General features: G+C 41.1%; 1 pseudogene; it reads left to right on the forward strand.

Moving 5' to 3' along the window:
• LOC142854113 (serine/threonine-protein kinase DCLK2-like) overlaps positions 1-20,037 on the forward strand; it is a 31,269-nt pseudogene extending 11,232 nt beyond the window's left edge.
• The last annotated feature ends 432 nt before the right edge of the window (positions 20,038-20,469 follow it).

Here is a 20,469-nt window from a genome sequence, read left to right on the forward strand (position 1 = left end):
ATATACCCAAAAGTAGTATTGCTGGGTCTTGAGGAAGGTTGTTTCCTAATTTTCTGAGAAATTGCCACGCTGAAATCCAAAGGGGTTGTACCAGCTTGCATTCCCACCAGCAATGCAGGAGTGTTCCCTTTACCCCACAACCTCTCCAGCATAAGTTGTCATCAGTGTTTTTGATCTCGGTCATTCTTACCAGTTTAAGATGGAATCTCAGGGTTGTTTTAATTTGCATTTCTCTGATGGCTAAGGATGTTGAGCATTTCCTTAAGCCTCTTGCAGCCATTTTAGATTTATCTGTTGAGAGTTCTCTGTTTAGGTCTGTACTCCATTTTTATAGGATTATTTGTTCTTCTGATGACCAATTTCTTGAGTTCTTTGCATATTTTGGAGATCAGACCTCTGTTTGATGTGAAGTTGGAGAAGATCTTTCTCCATTCTGTAGGCTGCCAGTTTATCTTGTTGACTGTGTCCTTTGCTTTACAGAAGCTTTTCAGTTTTAGGAAGTGCCATTTATTAATTGTTTCTCTCAGTGTCTGCGCTGCTATGTTATATTTAGGAAGTGGTCTCCTGTGCCAATGCGTTCAAGTGTACTTCCCACTTTCTCTTCTATGAGGTTCAGTTTGGCTGGCTTTATGTTGTGGTCTTTGATCCATTTAGACTTGAGTTTTGTGCATGGTGATAGATATGGGTCTATTTTCATTCTTCTACATGTTGATATCCAGTTATGCCAGCACCACTTGTTAAATATGCTTTTTTTCCATTGATTATTTCTGGCTTCTTTGTCAAAAATTGGGTGTTTGTAGGTGTAAGAATTAATATCCAGGTCTTCAGTTTGGTTCCATTCATTCTCCTATCTGTTTTCATGTCAATACCAGGCTGTTTTCAGTACTGTTTCTCTGTAGTAGAGTTTGAAGTCAGGGGTTGTGATGCCTCCAGCAGTTCTTTTATTATACAAGATTGTTTTGGCTATCCTGTTTTGTTTCCTTTTCCAAATGAAGCTGAGTACCATTCTTTCAAGTTCTACAAAGAATTTTTCTGGGATTTTGATGGGTATTACATTGAATCTGTAGATTTCTTTTGGTAAGATTGCCATTTTTACTATGTTAATTCTACCATTTCTTTCTTCAGAGACTTAAAGTTCTTGTCATACAAGTCTTACATTGTCATACTTTGTTTGGTTAGAATTACTCCAAGATATTTTATGCTATTTGTGGTTTTTGTGAAGGGTGATGTTTCCCTGATTTCTTTCTCAGCCAATTTATCATGTGTACAAAGGAGGGTTACTGATTCTTTTGAGTTAATCTTGTATTCTACTACACTACTGAAAGTGTTTATGAGTTATGGAAGTTCTTTGGTAGAAATTTGGGGTCATTTATGTAAACTATCATATCATCAGCAAACGGTGAGAGTTTTACTTCTTCTTTTCTGATTTGTATCTCCTTGATCTCCTTTTGTTGTCTTATTGCTTTAGCTAGGACCTTAAAAACTATATTGAATAGATATGGAGAGAGTGCATTACCTTGTCTTGTTTTTTATTTCAGTGGGATCACTTTGAGTTTCTCTCCATTTAGCTTGATGTTGGCTGTTGGCTTGCTGTATATTTCCTTTATTATCTTTAGGTATATTCCTTGTATCCCTACTCTCTCCAAGACCTTTATCATGAATAAGTGTTGTATTTTGTTTAAGGCTTTTTTGGCATTTAATGAGATGATTATGTGTTTTTTATTTTTCAGCTTGTTTATATGGTGGATTATGTTGACAGATTTTTGAATGTTGAACTATCCCTGCATCTCTGAGATGAAGCTGACTTGATCATGGTGGTTGATGGTTCTGATGCGTTTTTGGATTCAATTTGCCAGTATTTTACTGAGTATTTTTCATCAATGTTCATGAGTGAGATTGATTTGTAATTCTCTTTCTTAGTAATGTCTTTGTATGGTTTGGGTATCAGGGTAATTGTAATCTTATAAAAAGAATTTAGCAATGTTCCTTCTGTTTCTATTATGTGGAACTATTTGAGGAATATTGGTATTAGTTCTGCTTTAGAAATCTTGTATAATTCTGCTCTAAAACCACCTGATCGTGGACTTTTTTGGTTGGGAGACTTTTGATGACTGCCTCTATTTCCTTATCAGTTATAGGTCTATTTATTTTGCTTATCTGGTTTTGATTTAATATTTTTATTGAAAAAAATTCTGCCTCCTCCAAGTCTCCCATTTCCCTCCCCCTCCTCCCGCCCCTCTCCCCCACTCCTCTCCCCCTCCCTCTCAAGTCTGAAGAGCATTCAGGGTTCCCTGCCCTGTGGAAAGTCCAAGGTCCTCCCCCCTCCATCCAGGTCTAGGAAGATGAACATCTAAACTGGCTAGGCTCCCATAAAGCCAGAACATGAAGTAGGAACAAAAACCCATGCCATTGTCCTTGGCTTCTCATCAGCCCTCATTGTCCGCCATGTTCAGAGAGTCCAGTTTTATCCCATGCTTTTTCAGTCACAGTCCAGCTGGCCTTGGTGAGCTCCCAATAGATCAGCCCCACTGTCTCAGTGGGTGGGTGCACCTCTAGTGGTCCTGACTTCCATGCTCATGTTTTCCCTCCTTCTGCTCCTCACTGGGACTTTGGGAGCTTAGTCTGATGCTCCAGTGTGGGTCTCTGTCTCTATCTCCATCCATCGCTAGATGAAGGTTCTATGGTGATATGCAAGATATTCATCAGTATGGCTATAGGACAGGGTCATTTCAGGTTCCCTATCCTCAGCTGCCCAAGGAACTAACTGGGGACATTGCCCTGGGCACCTGGGAGCCACTCTAGGTTCAAGTCTCTTACCAACCCTAAGGTGGTTCCCTTAATTAAGTTATGTGATTCCCTGCTCCTCTATCCAACCTTGTTCTATCCCCAATCATCCCGTTTCCCCAAGTTCCCCCCATCCTCCCCTTCTCACTTTTCTCTCCCCTTCTCCCCTTACCCCCATCCCACCCCACCCCCAAGATCCCAATTTTTTGCTCAGCAATCTTGTCTATTTCCCATAGCAGGGATAATAACTATATGTTTTTCTTTGGGTTCACCATCTTATTTAGCTTCTTTAGGATCACAAATTATAGACTCGGTGACCTTTATTTATGGCTAGAAACCAATTATGAGTGAGTACATCCCACGATCCTCTTTTTGGGTCTGTGTTACCTCACTCAGGATAGTCTTTTCTTTTCTTTTCTTTTTTTTTTGAGACAGGGTTTCTCTGTGGTTTTGGAGCCTGTCCTGGAACTAACTCTTGTAGACCAGGCTGGTCTCGAACTCACACAGATCCGCCTGCCTCTGCCTCCCGAGTGCTGGGATTAAAGGCGTGCACTTCAACCCTATCCATTACCAGTTTGATTAGCTTCTTCTTGGTTTCCTTTCCTAGGGTATCTTTGGATTTTTCATTTCTTCAAAGTTCTTGTTATTCTTCTCATCCATTTGTTTAAAGTTGTTTTTCACATTCTGTTTGATGTACCCTATCTCTTTTCAAATTTTACGTTTAAGGTCTATTACTTCTTCTTCCTCGGGATTAGGGTGTTCAAATTGTCCTGTAGTATATTCGCTGGATTCTCATACTATCATGCTGCTGTCTTTCACATATTTGGAGGTAATCTGACATAACAGCATGCACATCTGTACAAATCTTGTTAGGAGAGTCTAGGCTGCTTGGTAAGCTCCTTGCTGTGGCTAAATGTGTGCTTATGGTTTTTTCTTGGTCTGCCTTCTCTTAGTTCTCTTAGCTCTGGAGTCTCCTTTATCCACTCAACCCTGGAGTAGGCTGTGATGGTGGACCTCAACACCCTGCAGAGAGATAGGAGTCCTTGGTGGAAAGCTTGGATGGGATAAGGCCACTTGCTGGCCAGGGACATCGCAGACCAAAGGGCGTGCTTGCTTGGGTGCATGCTCGGTGTGATTAAGAAACTACTGCAACAGTTGCCCTCACTTCTTTGTCCCCTATGCCCCAGTCCCCTTGCATTTTGTATTATGGAGTTCTTATTTCCTCACTTGAATGAGAATATAAAAATGTAGGTTCCAAAAATGGAAAAGTAAAAATAAATAAATATATGGTTGTAACCCTAGGAGAAAGAAAGCAGAATGTTATCAGCTTTCTCTTCAGCTTACGGTGATGTGAGAGTCCCATCTATCTGTGCTGTGAATACTGTTGGTTAATAACAAATCTGTTTCAGATAGTGACATTGTATTGTTTGAGCCAGTCGGGAAATTTAAAGTCAATGTTGATAGAAAGAAGGCAGAGTCAGAGAAAAGCAATGTAGCTATTCTGGAGATAGATGATGTAACTTTACAAGGGAAGACAATATACAGATTACGGTATGAGTTAGCCATAAATACGCTTAAGCTACTGTCCAATGAGTATTCCAAGTAAAACAGTTTCTGTTTTATTTTGAAGGTCTGAGCATCCGGGAACAAACAAACAGCCTTCCTACCATATCCATTCAGTTCTCAGAGGGGGTAAGTCATTTTCATCTGTTGATGTCTAATTTCTTGAGCTCTTTATATATTTTGGAGTTTTTTGCATGTTGATAGATATGTATCTAGTTTCATTCCTCTACATGTTGACATACAGTTATGCCAGTACCTTTTTTTGAAGATGCTATCTTTATTTCATTGTATAATTTTACCTTCTTGGTCAAAAGTCAGATGAACTGTGTGGATTACTATCTGGGTCTTTGATTTGATTTCAATGGTCAACTCTGTTTTAATGCCAATACCAAGCTGTTTTTTCTAATACTGTATCTCTGTAATGGAGGTGGATGGATTGTCATGCCTCTGGAACATACTTTCCAAGTGTCAATGGTGTGATGAAAATATTTTAATTTGACAAATTCTGCAAAGTGGAACATATCCATCTGCCAGATTTCATTCCTTTGGGTGCCCTTTGGATTAGTCCCTGCAGGCAGTGGCGTTTGGTTATAGAAAGAGCAAGTAGGACATTTCTTTACAATCTCCTTAGCTTGTTGCCATGTAATTGAAAACTCTTTCTTCAAACCTTTGCTATTAACATGATTTTTTTAATGAAATTCAGAGGATTGTAGCACACTACCAATCAATAATTGATCAATTTCTGCATTACCTTGTGCTAGAGGACCTGGCAGACCCGTATGGGATCGGATGTGTGTTATGTACATAGGGCAAAGCCTGTTCCTGATCAAATCTTGAACCTGGATAAACAATGAGGTTAGTTCTGTATCATCAGGTATAAATTCAGCAGTTTCAATATGTAAAATAACTCTTTCTGTGCATTGTGAATCTGTAACTATATTAATAGGTTCTTTAAAATCCCTTAGCACCATAAGAATGGCATATAATTCCGCCTTCTGGACAGAATTATAAGGACTTTGTTCCACCTTACCCAAGTCTTCTGATTTGTAACCTGCCTTCCCTGATTTATTGGCATCAGTATAGAATGTACGGGCATGAAAGCTTTTCCCCTTAGACCTTAGCTCACATAAAAAATAGGTAGTGATTCAATCAACTTTAGATGATTGCTAAACATTCTTACTGACCATTTCTTGCATCCACAGAGTAAGTAATCAAGAAGTAGGATAAAGAACCAAACTTATGAAACCAAATTACAGCAGTGGTACTAGTCTGACCAAAATAGAACTGGACAAAATGGTGTGGCACTGCCTAAAAGACTGTTACTTTACATATTTAAGATGTACAGCCTGAGATAAAATGTGTTACCCATCCTTCGTGTGCTCTAATATAAATCAGCAAACTATGGAGCACATGACCATAAACCTGTTTCACCTTTTTAGATGAATATTTGTGGATTATAATTACTTCATTTACATCATCACTTTCTTGCTTCTAAGACTTTCCAGAAATGAGAAAAATCATGAATTTCGCTTTATCAAGAGTTGCTGTTTGAATGTGACCTAGGTTTGGCTTCAGAATATCTGAGCTATGAGGAAAAGGGTTGATTACACTGGTCAGTGACTCTGTAATGGAACACACACACAAGTGACACCATATTTTGGAAGAGGAACAGGCAGTGCTCTGAGAGACTGGAAGAGTTTTTACTAAAATACCAATTTTCCAGACTAGAGCCCTGTGTTCCCCTAGGGTGGAATGGCAGAGCTGGGAAGGGCTTGCTGGCCTAGTCATTTGATTTCTGCTTCTCTAGAAGGAAACTGCTACTGTTTTGAGGCTCAGCTGGGCAATTCTAGCTCTTAAGGGACTCTGGGCAAGCCTGGCAATCAGGAGCACCAGTGGGAAGTAGATTGTGAGCCATGAGGGAGCCAATGGGGAGCCATGAGATTTGTTTTTTTTTTTCTCTAAATTGTATAGTTGATTTCTACTTCCAGTTCTTATCCCATCTTCCTCTGAAGAGGTAACACTAACTACCATTATGGGATTAGGGCAATGACTGATCTGGTTTGTTTCAGCTGAATTTGGGGCAGCAGGTGGTAGTATTAAGATACCCTTCCATAGAGCCTCTTGTAAAGCCCAAACTCTCAGATGTAGACAGAGTTGTCTGGGAAGATGTACTGTTGTCTGGGAAGCACTAACATATCCAAAGTCCATAATACATTCTTGATGGACTCACAATAGCTTCCATCTGTTAGAGGTTTCCGTTTAACTTCTACAGTTGGTCTCCAGAGTGATGAGCCCACAACCAACTGTCACACCCTTTTATACCTGTTTCATCAGCCAAAAGTCAGCATGATGCCCTTCCCATGCAGCTTCTGGATTGGGAGAGGAGAGGTATTTAGCATCATTTAATTTGGATGTTAAAACAATCTTGGGCCTGTCCTTCTTTTCTGTGTGCAGGTGTTCTAGGAGCCAAGGTCTGATGTCTCACATCTGTACAGAATCTTTTTTATCAAGAAAATATTACTGAGATTTGCTATCTAACTAACATTCCATGTAGAGTTACATCTAATGTCTGTGGAGTGTGATCCCTTGTGTTGTTACCAATCCTCTTATCTAATGTTATCTACCTATTCAAGCAATAGTCTAATGTCAAAGAAACTGCTTGGATTAAGTCTAAAATAAAGTGATTGTATATAGAAATATATCAAGGCATTTTTTTCTGTGTGCTTTCCTGTATCATTCTAGGTTATTTTAAGAATTTCTCTCTGGGCTAGAGAGATGGCTCACCAGTTAAGGGCACTTGTTCTTGCAGAAGACCTGGGTTTGATTCTTGGTGTCCACATGGTAGTTCACAACCATCTGTTACTCAGTTGCAGAGATTCAGCATTCAGTACCCACTAAGTTGCTCTCTTGGTACTATCCTGTGTCTCTGTGTTTCTTTCTTATCTCTGTTCCTTCTACCTCTGGGAAATTTGAGTCTCTAGAAGCAAAAGTGAGTACCATAGCACTTTTCCATGGACTTGCACTTTTGGCATTATTAACCACAGTTTTGGAAAAAAACATCTATATTTATGTAACTATATATGTTGAGTACTGTAAGGATTGAGTATGGAAGGACAGCAAGTTCTCCTTGAGGAAGCAACAAACAAGAAAATTGCTTCTCCTCGCTCTGTTCCAATCTGGATATTGGCTATGGGGCAGGGACAGGAAAGTCTTCCTGAACTCTGTATGTCATTTCCCATTAAAATTTAATGGAAAACACTGGGATTTATAATCATTAAAAGTTATGAAATTAAAAATTGTGCTTTGTTTCAAAAACTCAAGTCTACGGTTTCCAGGCCCTTCCACTAAGAAACAGTTACTTCATCACTTTTACTTCTTTCTGGGAGAAGTGCTTGGCACACAGTGAACAGAAATGAAAACATGAGATAGCAGATCTCCAAAGTGCTTGCAGCCTAAAAGGTCTGTAGGCATCTTTTATGTAATAAGTAATGGAATAGCTGGAAAACTGTTTTTCAAAGTTGAAGCTTGAGGCCAAAAAAATAAAGACATGACAAGGCCTTTGAGAAATAGAGTAACATGAGGTGAAATTGGGTAATGGTCAAGGCAAGGTTGTTGGTTTTTTAAAAAAATATAAAGCCACTTAGTGGAATAGTTAATGAAGTTTTATTTAAACAGATTATACCACTTGAACATTTGCACTAATCTTTCCTGGGCAATGTGGCCTTGAGGAGAATAAGAATGAGTAGGGTGCCAAAGACTGTTCTAAATTACATTGCTAGCCTGGGTGGCCCAAAAGGGAAGTGTGGAGAACAAATGATAGTTCTTTGCTTTGTGCCAAGATATTTCTACAAGTTTCTAGAAAATTTTTGTTGCATATTGTCAGTGAAATTTTTGTACTCACTAGATAGTCTGTGATTATAAATTATGTACTAAGAACAGAAAGGAGTCATATCTAATGTGAGAGAGGGAATATTTTGAGATTTAATTTCTTGAATTACCTGTAACTGAGAAATGGAAATGTATTTGAAATATTTCCCTCAATTTTTTTATTCAAGTAAATGCTAGAATCAGGGTAGTTACAAAGCAGGATAGAGAAAATTCACAACCAAGAGCGAGATAAGGTCAACGTGCCAGCTTTCAGAAAGTGACCTAATTGCCAGACTGTCTACAGCAGGTGAACAATTAGCACATCAGACTGTGTTTCTGAGAAGGGGAAAATCCCAACAAGGGAAATGCTAGTTTTAAACATCTTACTGTAGAAATTCTACAATTTTGTGAAAGAGGAAAATCTGTTATGGTTCTATAAATTTTAAGTCATAAAGCAATCCAGATTAATTAGTCGTTGCCTCTTTTAAAGCCTACCTGCCCCCAGTTTGTTTGCATTAGAACTGGAATGCAGGAACAATTTTTCTATCAAAAGTTTTTACATTTATTTACTGCACTGTATGCCATGGCATGCATGCAGAGGGCAGAGGATAATTTGCAGGAATATATGCTTTCCTTCCACCATGTGGGTTCTGGCCATCGTACCCAGGCGATCAGACTTGGCAGCAAGTACCCTTACCTACTGAGTCATCTTGGATTCCCTGGAACAATTTTTCCTTCTACCTCCATGAGCTCTCAAGTTGTGGCCAGCGAGGTCTTGATCTGTATTATATTCATTAAATCCCTTATGAAAAGTGATTTGCTTCGATGGTACTGAAGATTGTGTTCCCACCCATTCCTGTTTCACGTGGTTCCAGGACTCCAGCTCTTTTGACATCCTACCTTAAAGGACAGTTTCCCCATCACCACTGAAGAACCAGGTGCTGAATCTTTTATTTCATGTCAGATTAGGGCCAAATGTCTTTGAGCTTCAACGCCAAAGTGAAATAACTAAATACACTTTTATTGTGAACCACACACCGCTAAGGAAAAGATTTCTGCACGGTAGATGTTTGTCAGTCCATTTCTGTGAGTTCAGATTGAACACATGGGGAAGAGCCCAGGGGTTCTAATCTCTGCGTGAACATCCCCAATGATGGGACTGATTAATGCCTGTCAAATGGCAAGCTTTCAACAAATAGTTGATTAAATCGACCTTCCCCAAACCAATAACTTCTAGTCATTTATTCATTCAAAGTTACTGGAACTAGCGCGTTAGTGAATCTTTATAGAAAGTATGAAGGATCCCCCCCCCCAAAGGATCTCTAAATAAAACAATGCATGGGTCGTTTATAAAAAAATAAACATCACGTCTAAACCTAGTGCTATGATTTTGTATTTCTGCCCTAGGTTGGCCTCGGTTCCCCTCGGAGAGGCGGGTTAAGGATGGTGCTTGCTGCCCTTGAGCCTCCTTCCTTTGTAGTTTTTTGGGTAGTCTGGTTACGCTAGCCCCCACAGCTGTGGAGCACGCGGCCACGCCCGGGAGCGCGCAGCTCCCACAGCTCCTGCAGCCTGGCTTGCGGGGCCTCCAAGAACGCTGGAGCCGCTCGTTGTGAGCCGCCCTCTTCCTCACCATCTCCCTCTCCCTGTGGTTTGTGGTATCCCAAGAGGGACAGAAGGTGTCCTGCCAGGCAGCCGCGAGTGCGAATAGCGTGCGCCGGTGGGAGGCGGCTGCGCTCTTCCCTCAGGGGCCCAGCGCTGAGGAACCCAGGACCCAAGGCCTCGCGACACAGCCCCGAGGCGCCTCTCCCATGCTCGCCCTCCACCCCACCCCCTCCGCTTCCTTCCTCCAATCGGCGTGCCGGAGACCGAGCGCAGGCTGGAGGCGAACCAGGGCAAGCCTCGGGCCGTTCAATTTAGTGGTTCCTGGCCCGCTGCCCGCGCGCTATATGTGAGGCGTGGACCGGCGAAGGAGGCTCTTGGGGGGCGTGGGGTTCCCCAGCTGGCGGCGGTGACGGAGAGGGTGCGCGGGACAATGAGCTGGGCATCTACAAGCCGCTGCGGCCTTTAGCTGCCTTAGCGGGCCCACCTGCAACCACGGCCCGCGTGCTCGAGCCAGGTGTCCCAATGCTTTAAGGCCGGAGCGCCCAGATCGCGACGTGCTGAGACTGGGGCGGTGGGGACGTTCCTTCGTTAATTTATTTATTTGTGAGGTAATTTTTTTTTTGTTTTTGTTTTTCGAGACAGGGTTTCTCTGTAGCTTTGGAGCCTGTCCTGGAATTCCCTTTGTAGACCAGGCTGGCCTCGAACTCACAGAGATCCGCCTGCCTCTGCCTCCCGAGTGCTGGGATTAAAGGCGTGCGCCACCACTGCCCGGCAATTTATTTATTTGTGGAGAGCTATCTCTGAGCAGCCGCGTTGGCCAGCACCAGGAGCATTGAGCTGGACCATTTTGAAGAACTTGACAAAAGGCCGCGGGGAGGGGCTCCCAGCTCCTCAGGGGGCAACAGCATCTCTGGCCCCAAGGGTAATGGGCTCAGCCCCAGCCCGGAGCACAGTGCTCACTGCAGCTTCTACCTCCCGTGGACCTTGCAGGCCTTAAGCTAGAAGAAGGCCAAGAAGGCATGCTTCTACCGGAATGGGGACCGCTACTTCAAAGGCCTGGTCTTTGCCATCTCCAACGACAGCTTCCGTTCCTTTGATGTGTTCCTCATAGAGCTGACCCGCTTGTTGTCTGACAATGTGAACCTGCCTTAGGGCGTCCGCACAATCTACACCTTAGACGGCAGTTGGAGGATCACCAGCTTGGACGAGCTGCTGGAAGGTAGGAGGGGTAGGCAAGGCTCTGCAGTTGCAGGCAAGGCTAGGCAGTGCAGTGACTGTGGGCTGGGCACTTCCCCGCCTAGGGTGGAGCAGGTGCTTTCTAGGCAGCCAGGGGGATTAGAGCTCCTCTGTAGTTTGTGTTGGGCCCGGGTGCACACATTCTCTGTCCTTCTCAAGAGATTTGCCTTTTTTTTTTTTGAAGAAAATTCTAATGAGTAGAGACAAATACAGACAATGGTACCTTTAAAATTAACCAACTTATTTTTGCTGGAAGGGCAAGCTGTTTGAAAGCATGGTCCTTCAGTGAGGCTCCGGGTAACCCTTGTTGGAGCTCAGTGCAGCACCTGTAACTTATGTAACTGATGTAACTTACCTCAGTGAGTACAGTGTTGGCCATGCTGTCAAACCACTCTACTTCATGGGAGTCAGCTGTTAAACAATGTTTCATTTTCTTTGCCTCTTCCATGCTAGCAAACATACTTTAGGAGGTGATTAAAACAAAACTAAAATTGTCTTCAATTAAGACTAGAGATTTTGATTCAAGGCTCCTTCCTAGCCTGTCCCCTTGAGCTCAGATGACAAAAGAAATGTGCATAGCCCAGTTTTTTTTTCCTACCCTTGACCTTGAAAGTCTCTGGAGAATCAAGCTGGTCTAGTGTAGGACAGTTTTCCTTCAGTGTGGTTCCTAAACCAGCTAACTGGTTTATTCAGCTTTCTGGATTAGTATTGCCGAGTGGGCTGTGTGGGTTCCTGTAAATCCGTTTATTCTTGGAAACTCTTGTAGGACTCTCTCTCCCAACAGTAAGTGTGGGAAAATCGGGTTGTGTCCTCTGAGCTTGGATTATCTCTGAAGGTCCATTCGGAATGTCCAGATGAGGGCTTTTAGCGCTTTTTCCCACTTGTCATCCCCTTTTGCCTAATGTAAGTTATATCACCTGTTTATAGGTATATAAAATGACATATGATTTACTGAAAGTAAATCATGAAGAAATTTCTTTTGTGTTTAAAATTACATTTGTTTCTATGTATGTCTGTAAGTGTGTATACCATTTTGAAAAAGGAATGGGAAGATACTGGTTTGGTAAGATCAGTTTACGTGCTTTTGCTTACAGGGTAACACTTATTAACATTTTAAGCAAACACACTAAGGAACCTGGAGTCAAAAGCCGATGCAGAGGCCATGAAGGGTGCTGCTTAATAGCTTGCTCATCACGGCTTGCTCAGCCTGCTTTCTTATAGAACCCAGGACCAGCAGCTCAGGGATGGCACCACTCACAATGGACTGGATCCTCCCCCATCAACAGTTAGTTGAGAAAATGCCCTACAGCTGAATATTGTGGAGGTTCCATCTTTTCTAGTTTGTGTGTCAACTTTGATGTAAGACCAGCCAGCACATCCTAATGCTTGTGCTAAAGCCACTTGACTGAAGGAGCTGTCTCCATGGTCTGCTATTGGAATATGCATATCAGAATATACATTTAGAGCAATTTAGTTCATTGAGCTCTTTCTTAGAATATCTTTTACAAATTTAAGATTAATTTTGAAATAATGATAAAATTGTTTCTCACTCAGCGAGAGTCTCCTCCCCCATTTCCTTGCTCATCATCTTCATCTCTTAACAGTATTTTGCCTCACCTGAAGAAAGTCACCAAAATGTATTGCTGGCTCTATGCATGTTCATTAAGCCCGTGTGAGTGAAAGAACCTGAAAAGTGGCCCAGTGGATATGTGTCTCCTTAGTTTAGTGATCAAAGTCAGTAGCTGGGAAGTTACACATGAATCTTATAGTGCATTTAAATACTTAGTAGCCTGGCTCCTAGAAATACTTGAGTCGTGGTCTTCAGAATCTTCCAGCAAAATTATGCCTGACACCAACCGCCACCTCCAAGTGCTGGGATTAATGGCATACACCACCATGCCTTGACTATTTTTTTTTTGACTCTGAATAGACCATGTGGAGATTCATAAGGCTATGTCTTCCTCCTCCTCCTCCTCTTTCTCCTTCTTCCCCTTTTCCTCCTCTTCCTTCCCCCAGCCCCTAACTCCCTTCTCCTCTTCCAGGTGCCCAGGCACTTTGACATCAGAGTTACATCTCAGGCCTGCCCTGCTTATTGTTTATCTGTCCTTCAGGTATGACCCATTTCCCTCAAGTCTTCTCATTCTTGGAAGGCCTGTCTGTCTGTCTTTCATTTTTGGACGAACACATGTTTTCTGAACTTTTGTTACTTGTGTGAGTGCTGAATCTAAGTCACAGTCGGTATTGCTTGCCTAAACTTAGGGCTAAACTGTGCTGTTAGATCCATGGAAGATTAAGGATGCAGGAGAGGAGAATTGAAGTACCCCAGAGGCTGGGGAACCACTGCTTGGATGAGCCTGTTAATGGGATGCTACACTCATTGTGCCCCAGTTTGTTTGCAGATGTCAACTGTCTTTCAGTTTGAAACCCTTCCACTAGCCTTATAGTTGCAGTTTATTTATTTGGACAAGAGTCTCATTGTTGTAGTTCTGGCTGACCTGGAACTAAGATACACCTTCTTCTGCCTCCCAAATGCTGGGTTTGAGATGTATATGACCACTCTTGGCTATATTTGATTTTATTTGCTACATAGGAGTTATAGCTATGGGGTATTGTGAGCTATCTCAATGCATGTACACAGTGTTAATGATCATGTCACGGTAACTGGTGTATCTATCACCTCAATTTTTTTTGTTTGTGCTAGGAACTTTCAAAATCCTCTCTGCTATTGACTTGGAAACATTTCACTAAATTTTTGTTAACTGTAGTCATTGTACTACTGTGTGGAACAGTAGAAGTTGTTCCTCATAATCCCCTGAGATTACAAAACCTGAATGTTTGTGCCCCTGGAAATAAGAATAGAAGCCTGGTAGTGGTAGTGCATGCCTTTAATCCAAGCACTTGGGAGGCAGAGGCAGGTGGATCTCTGTGAGTTTGAGACCAACATGGTCTACAGAGCAAGTTCCAGGACAGGCAAAAAAAAAAAAAAAAAAAAAAGAAAGAAAGAAAGAAAGAAAGAAAGAAAGAAAATAAGAATAAGTGTGGCAGGTGGGTGTAGCTCAGTGGTAGAGGGCTGCTTTACAAGATTCCAGCTCATGGTTCTAAGCCCATGGGTCATTACCTCCTGGGGCTGAATGACCCTTTCACAGGGGACACATATCAGATATCCAGCATATCAGATATTTTCTTTACAATTCATAACAGTAGCAAAATTGCAGTTATGAAGTAGCAATGATGTAGCATGAATTCTAATTCTTATTAATAATAAAAACTGAGAGTCAGATACTGGGTGTTAATGCTGAAGATCAGAGAAGCAGAGTGCCAGTCACTAGGGAGTTTTTACTTCTACCAGTGCACAAACCGAGGGGCAATCCTGTCCTCAGACTGCATCTCCAGACTGTATCTGTCTCCACTAAACCTTCAGACTGCAGTGCTCTTGACTCCTCCCTCTTTATAGTCCTGTCTAGTCCTATCTACCTCCCTAGTGCTGGGATTAAAGGTGTGAGCCCCCAATCCCTGGGTTCTAGTGGTTTAGCTTTGCACTACGATCTTCAGACAAGCTTTGTTTGTTAAAACACAAACAAAATAACAGTACACAGTGAAATATGGTTTGGGGTCACCACAGCGTAAGGAACTACATTAAAGGGTCACATCTTTAAGAAAGTGGAGATCCACTGCTCTAGTGCACCACCACCAATAGTGGTAAAACAATCTACATAAAAATCTAGCATACAAATGATAGAGATTGCTAACTGCATTGCAATTTAAAGATATTTATAAATATAAAGATGATATGCAAAGGTTCCATACTGCAATGCCATCCAAGCACAGTGGCTGTGAAAGAACTGGCCAACCTTCACGACCTGAGAAAATGTAAGTTAGCGGGATAAAGCTGCAGGTACTGTTTGTGCTAACTTAACTGCTATTCACGGTTCCCTTCAGTGCTTAATGCTATGTTGGTGTGCAGAATTGATGCAATGCCATTCAGAATGCCATGCACTGAGCCAGCTATATAGCTAACTGACTTCTATTCCTAGTAAGTGTATATTCTCTTCCCGTAACTTGCTGTGAGCATATCTTTAAATTAGGTATTATCTTATTTTCCCAACTAATTCCTGTCCAAGTTACATACCTTGCACCTAAAGAGTTAGAGCTTTGGGCAGGAGTTTGTGTGGCTGTGCTTCATTTAGAAGTAGTTATTTAGATGTATTTCACAATGGGGTGATGCATACATTTTATCATAAAAACCAACACAAAATTAAAATTCCCATTGTGAACTCTAAGGATATCTTACCCTTGACCAGGTGTGGGGAACTGAAGGCAGGCCATGGATCTGTTAGTTTACACTAGTGCATGAGAACCAATTTTGGTCTTATTAGTAGAATTTCTGTTTTCACATTTAGCTAATTTCTTAGGTCTTAAGACAAACTTCTGTAGTGTCATTTTCTTTGTATTTTTAAAAATAAAGCTTGCTTGAAGCTTGGAAAAGTAAAACAGCCACACTGACCAGTCTTACTGACTATGCAGCAAATGACACATACTTTAATCCCAGTAGTTACAATGACATACACCTTAAATCCCAGTAGTTACAATGGCATACCCCTTTAATCCCAGTAGCCACACTAGTTTACCATAGAAACCAAACAGTAGTGGTGCATGCCCTTAATCCCAGAATTAGAGATGATTATAAAATGGGAGGAGACAGCTCTCAGTCACAGTCTCATTCTGAGACTTCCTGGAGGCAGAATCACCATTTTCGGACTGAGGTTAAGGTCAGAGCCAGTGACTGACTGCTTTGCTTTTCTGGTCTTCAGGTTGAACCCTAATACCTGTCTCTGAGTTTTTATTAATCATGCTCCCACTCCTATATCTATATGTGGAAACCTCAATATATAGACATACCTTTCTTCATATTCTGTGTCCACAGTAGCTTCTCTGCACTTTTCCTGGTGGAAAGCCTCATAAACCCAACAGTTGGATGTATCTTCAGGAGAGAACTGTGCTTAGCTTTCAGATGTGTTGAAAATGTGGTCATAGAGGTCACCCACCTTATTTTGTGTCCACCGCAGATGGAAGTGACAGGGAAGCTCCTTGGGCCTGACACAGGGGTACAGTGCACATAGTACCCCAGCTGGAGCAGGGGATTTTGTGTTACCTTGATGATTCCCATAATTTTTACTTCAGCCAGTGCACAGTTTGGTTAGAAAACCTAATTAAATCGTTTGACATAGTAAACTAATAAAACAGTCTTACTTTTTCCTACTCTGTATTTTTCTTGCAGCTATGTGGGGTACTCATCTTCTGATGGAAATGAGCACTTTTGACTACAATGCACTCAGAAGCTCACCCATGTTAGGCTTCACTAAGAGCACATATAACTGAATGTAGTTTTCCTCGGTTGCATTCTTTTTGGGAAAATTTTCCTTAGATTTGGAAATTAGGAAAGCATTGAAATTCCTAAGATTTACCAGTATTAAGCATTAAGTGCCTTTCCATGTTTTCTTCTGCATTCCCTTGTTTAAGTGTGATGAATGCATGTCTATCAATATGTCCGTCATTTTCTCCAGAAGTGAAGAGCCTGTGTTTCAGGCTTAATCAGGTTTTGTTTTCCTTATAAGGTTGTCTGCTTGCTCCTTCTACAAGAATGAAGTAAAACCACGGGCTTCAGATTTCATGTCACAGAATTTGACTTGAATGTCAGGATTATTTATAAATTAGTTAGTGACCTAAATAATTAAATTATAACAAATGTGAGAACGATATTGACTTACACACAAGTAGTCTAATACTGCTTGTGTATGAATTTCCTACTTTGTAAATCATATGTAGCTCTCCCACAGCTAGCATCACTCTCAATAGTGGAAAACTTCAAAGCTTCTATTTTAGGAGGAGGAGGAGATACTCACACTCACCCCATAAACAACTGAGGGCCCCAGGAAGAACAGATTTTTAGAAAGGCAAAGGTGTTGGAAGAAGTGTCTAGGTCAGCAGTTCTCAACTAGTGGGTTGTGATTCCTTTGGAAGTTGGACAACTCTTTTGCAGGGGTTGTCTAAGTGTCTAAGACCACTGGAAAACACAATAATTTACTTATGACTCAACACTAGCAAAATCAGTTATGAAGTAGCAATGAAAATAATTTTATGGTTGGGAGTCAACACAGCAAGAGGAACTATATTAAAGGGTCACAGCATTAGGAAAGTTGGGCTTTGTCCTAGATTATAACCAGGGTTTGTTTTCAAAGCAACTAGGGAAAGTAAAAACCTTACATATGCTTTCATAACCTGTCTACCAGTGACTGTTTCAGCTGGACCAGGGTGAGGCTTGGATCTGCTGAAGGAACAAGATCACCTAATTTATATATATATATAAAAACCTTCTTAACTAACTAGAAAATGATGAGAAACCAATAGCTTGTAAGCTCAGTGTGCAGACAACCGTATGTGCACATGCACACCATGGAAGTGTGAAGCTCCATTCTGTGGACACCTTGACTCAGAACTTTCCAAATTATAGAACTGGTCTACATGTCTAGTAGGAACATTATGAAGGGAAAGGGGGGACAGGGAAGGAGTTAACCACCTCTAACTTCACAATCACATGAAGGGCTTGCTCTCCTGCTTGTTTCTGTTCTTCCAAGCCCATGCAGAGAAGGAAATTAAGACATGAGTTGAAAAGCGTGTGTCCTGGGTGGTTTGTCAGCTGTGCAAGGTCTGGTTGATCAAAGGAGATGGACATAGAAAATCTGCTCACTTTCTTTTTACCTTTTTTTTTTTAGCTTTAAGAAGACTTTACCACTGACTTAATGTATCCCTGTCCTAAGAAACAACTATCTTCTCTTGCTAAGGTTATTTTTATATAGTCTTCTATTACACATTTTGAGTCAGAACATTCATTAAGTTTTCATTAAAAATAAAAATGGCAAGAATTTTTTTGATATGACTTGTACTTTTTCTGTAAAATTCAATGATAGCACCATCATATTTTTCTCACTAATACATACATGTGCATTGCATGGCTTTATTAATTTTATTTTATTAATTTTATAACTTTTTGAAATTCTGTACAATTTTCTTATGACCATACTATCAAATGGTTCTATGGGGATGACAACCTGGGTGGTGATGGTTGGGGAAGACTTCAGGGTGCTGCTGTAGGAGTGGTATTATAGTTTAGGATTGGTTCCCTGCATCTCCCAGGCAGAACCCTAACAATTTGTCTACACAGAAGACATGGCATGTCCTCAGAATTCCTTTCCACATCCCTGATCTGTCACTTGTGCAGGAGCCTTTGGGCATCTCTGAGGTTCTCTACTAATCAGGTCCTGGAGAACATTTTGATAATAGTCAATATTGACATTATTAGCTTATCCTCAGGCTTTCTTTTTCATTATTTTGGTTAAAACATTTATGACTCATCTCATATAATTACTATATCAAGAATGAATCTATTTGTACTAAGTATATGAAATAATGTGTTCTTTGTGATTATATCTCAGAGAAAATCTTAGCATGTAATCTTCTGTGTCAAAAAGTCAGTATCAAAATAATTGAGTAAGTTATATATTTCTTGGAAAAGTACCATCTTTTCAGTAGGAATTTTAGAAATTTTGGAATGTAAAAAATTTAGATATCGATAAATGATAGGCAAGCAGTATAGCCTCTGTGCCCTTCTTAATTAAACAAAAGCCTGATTAAGCTTTGTGAGAAATGACTGTATCATTTTAGCTTAATATCTGCTCCCATTTAAGAAGATATAGAAAAAGTTGTCCACTTGAAGTTTTAGTTTTATTTTAAATTTATATTCCTCTAGAGAAAACAGTGCCAGCAGTATGCTGCTTTGAGGAGCCAAGCCTTTCACTTCACAGTGCTTCAGTAGTTGAATGGATGATACTACAACTGAATATGATAAGTTCACCGTGTAAGGATGTAGTGATGGCTGTTTGAGTGAAATTAGAAGGATTTTAATTTTTATGAATATATTTCTTTCAATTATTTCAACCAGAATGAACTATTTATGTTTATTTCTGAGACAGGGTCTCACTGTGTAGCCTAGATGGACCTTAAACTCCTTGCATAGCCTAGAGTATCCTTAAACTTGGTGCCAATCTTTCTACCTTAACCTCTGCTCCTAGGACTGCAAGCTTGAGCTACCATACCCAGTACAATCCCTCTCCCTTTGTAGTAACAGTTCAGGCTGAGTTCAAGCTGGCCTTGAACTCAGATCTTTCCACTTTAGCCTTCAGAGTAGCTAGGATTACAGGATTCTACCATATCACCATGGCTGGCTAGGATGAACTTTTATGAAGAATAAATTAGTTTGCATTTGGAATCATGAAGTACTTTGTAATTTAGTTACTTGATTTATTTAATTCTGCAGCTAATGATCCTGAGAATCAAAGTGTGGAGTAATGACTTATCAAAGGTGAGACATTTGGGTAAAATAAAACCCAGGTCTCACTCTTCATTTCTGGGCCTAGTGCTTTTCACATTATACGTGTAATTTTCTGAAAACCAACCTAGGTACTTTGGAAGAAAGGGAGGTGGGGGGATGTTAAAGGAAAGGTGTATTTTACTGCACTCCCTTTCTGTGACCACAAGTTTAGGAGTTACAGGTTTCCAGAAGCCATTGGTTAGACATAATGCATCCAGGCTTACTATGGCCAATGCTCAGAGATCTGATATTGTGCTAATAAAATTGTTATTTGCTTTTTAGGAGAGAGTTATGTGTGTGCCTCCAATGAACCATTTCGTAAAGTTGATTACACCAAAAATGTTAATCCAAACTGGTCTGTGAACATCAAGGGAGGTACAACCTGAGCCTTGGTCATAGCCTCTGTGAAGAGCGAAGTGAAAGAAAGCAAGGGCTTCATCAAACCCAAGTTAGTGACTGTGATTCAAAGTGGAATGAAGCTGAGGAAGGCCATGCGGATCCTTCTCAATAAACCATTAAACTTGATTCAGGCGTGGTCAAGAGGCTGTGTACCCTGAATGGAAAGCAGGTAGGTGGTGCTTCCCACAGCTCACCATCTTGCCTTCTTTGAGTTTAGATGTTGACTATCTTTGCTGGTGTTTGCTGATGTCCTATACGGTCTGGAACTTGCTGTATAGAACAGGCCAAGCTTGAGCTTGGGCTTCATTGTCTTCCCAAGTGCTAGGATTAGAAGCATGCAGCATGTCCAGCTCTTTATGTGCAGGATTAGGGGCATGCAGCATGTCCAGCTCTTTATGTGCAGGATTAGGGGCATGCAGCATGTCCAGCTCTTTGTGTTCAGGATTAGAGGCATGCAGCATGTCCAGCTCCTTGTGTGCAGGATTAGAGGTGTAGAGCATGTCCAGCTCCTCGTGCTGCTGCAGTTATATCAGCAACAGAATGTCGTGGTCTCCTGGAATTGGTTCTTGAAGATTTACACGAGGACTATA

This window comes from Microtus pennsylvanicus, chromosome 7 (genome assembly GCF_037038515.1).
Source record: "Microtus pennsylvanicus isolate mMicPen1 chromosome 7, mMicPen1.hap1, whole genome shotgun sequence".
Classification (NCBI taxonomy): Eukaryota; Metazoa; Chordata; class Mammalia; order Rodentia; family Cricetidae; genus Microtus; species Microtus pennsylvanicus.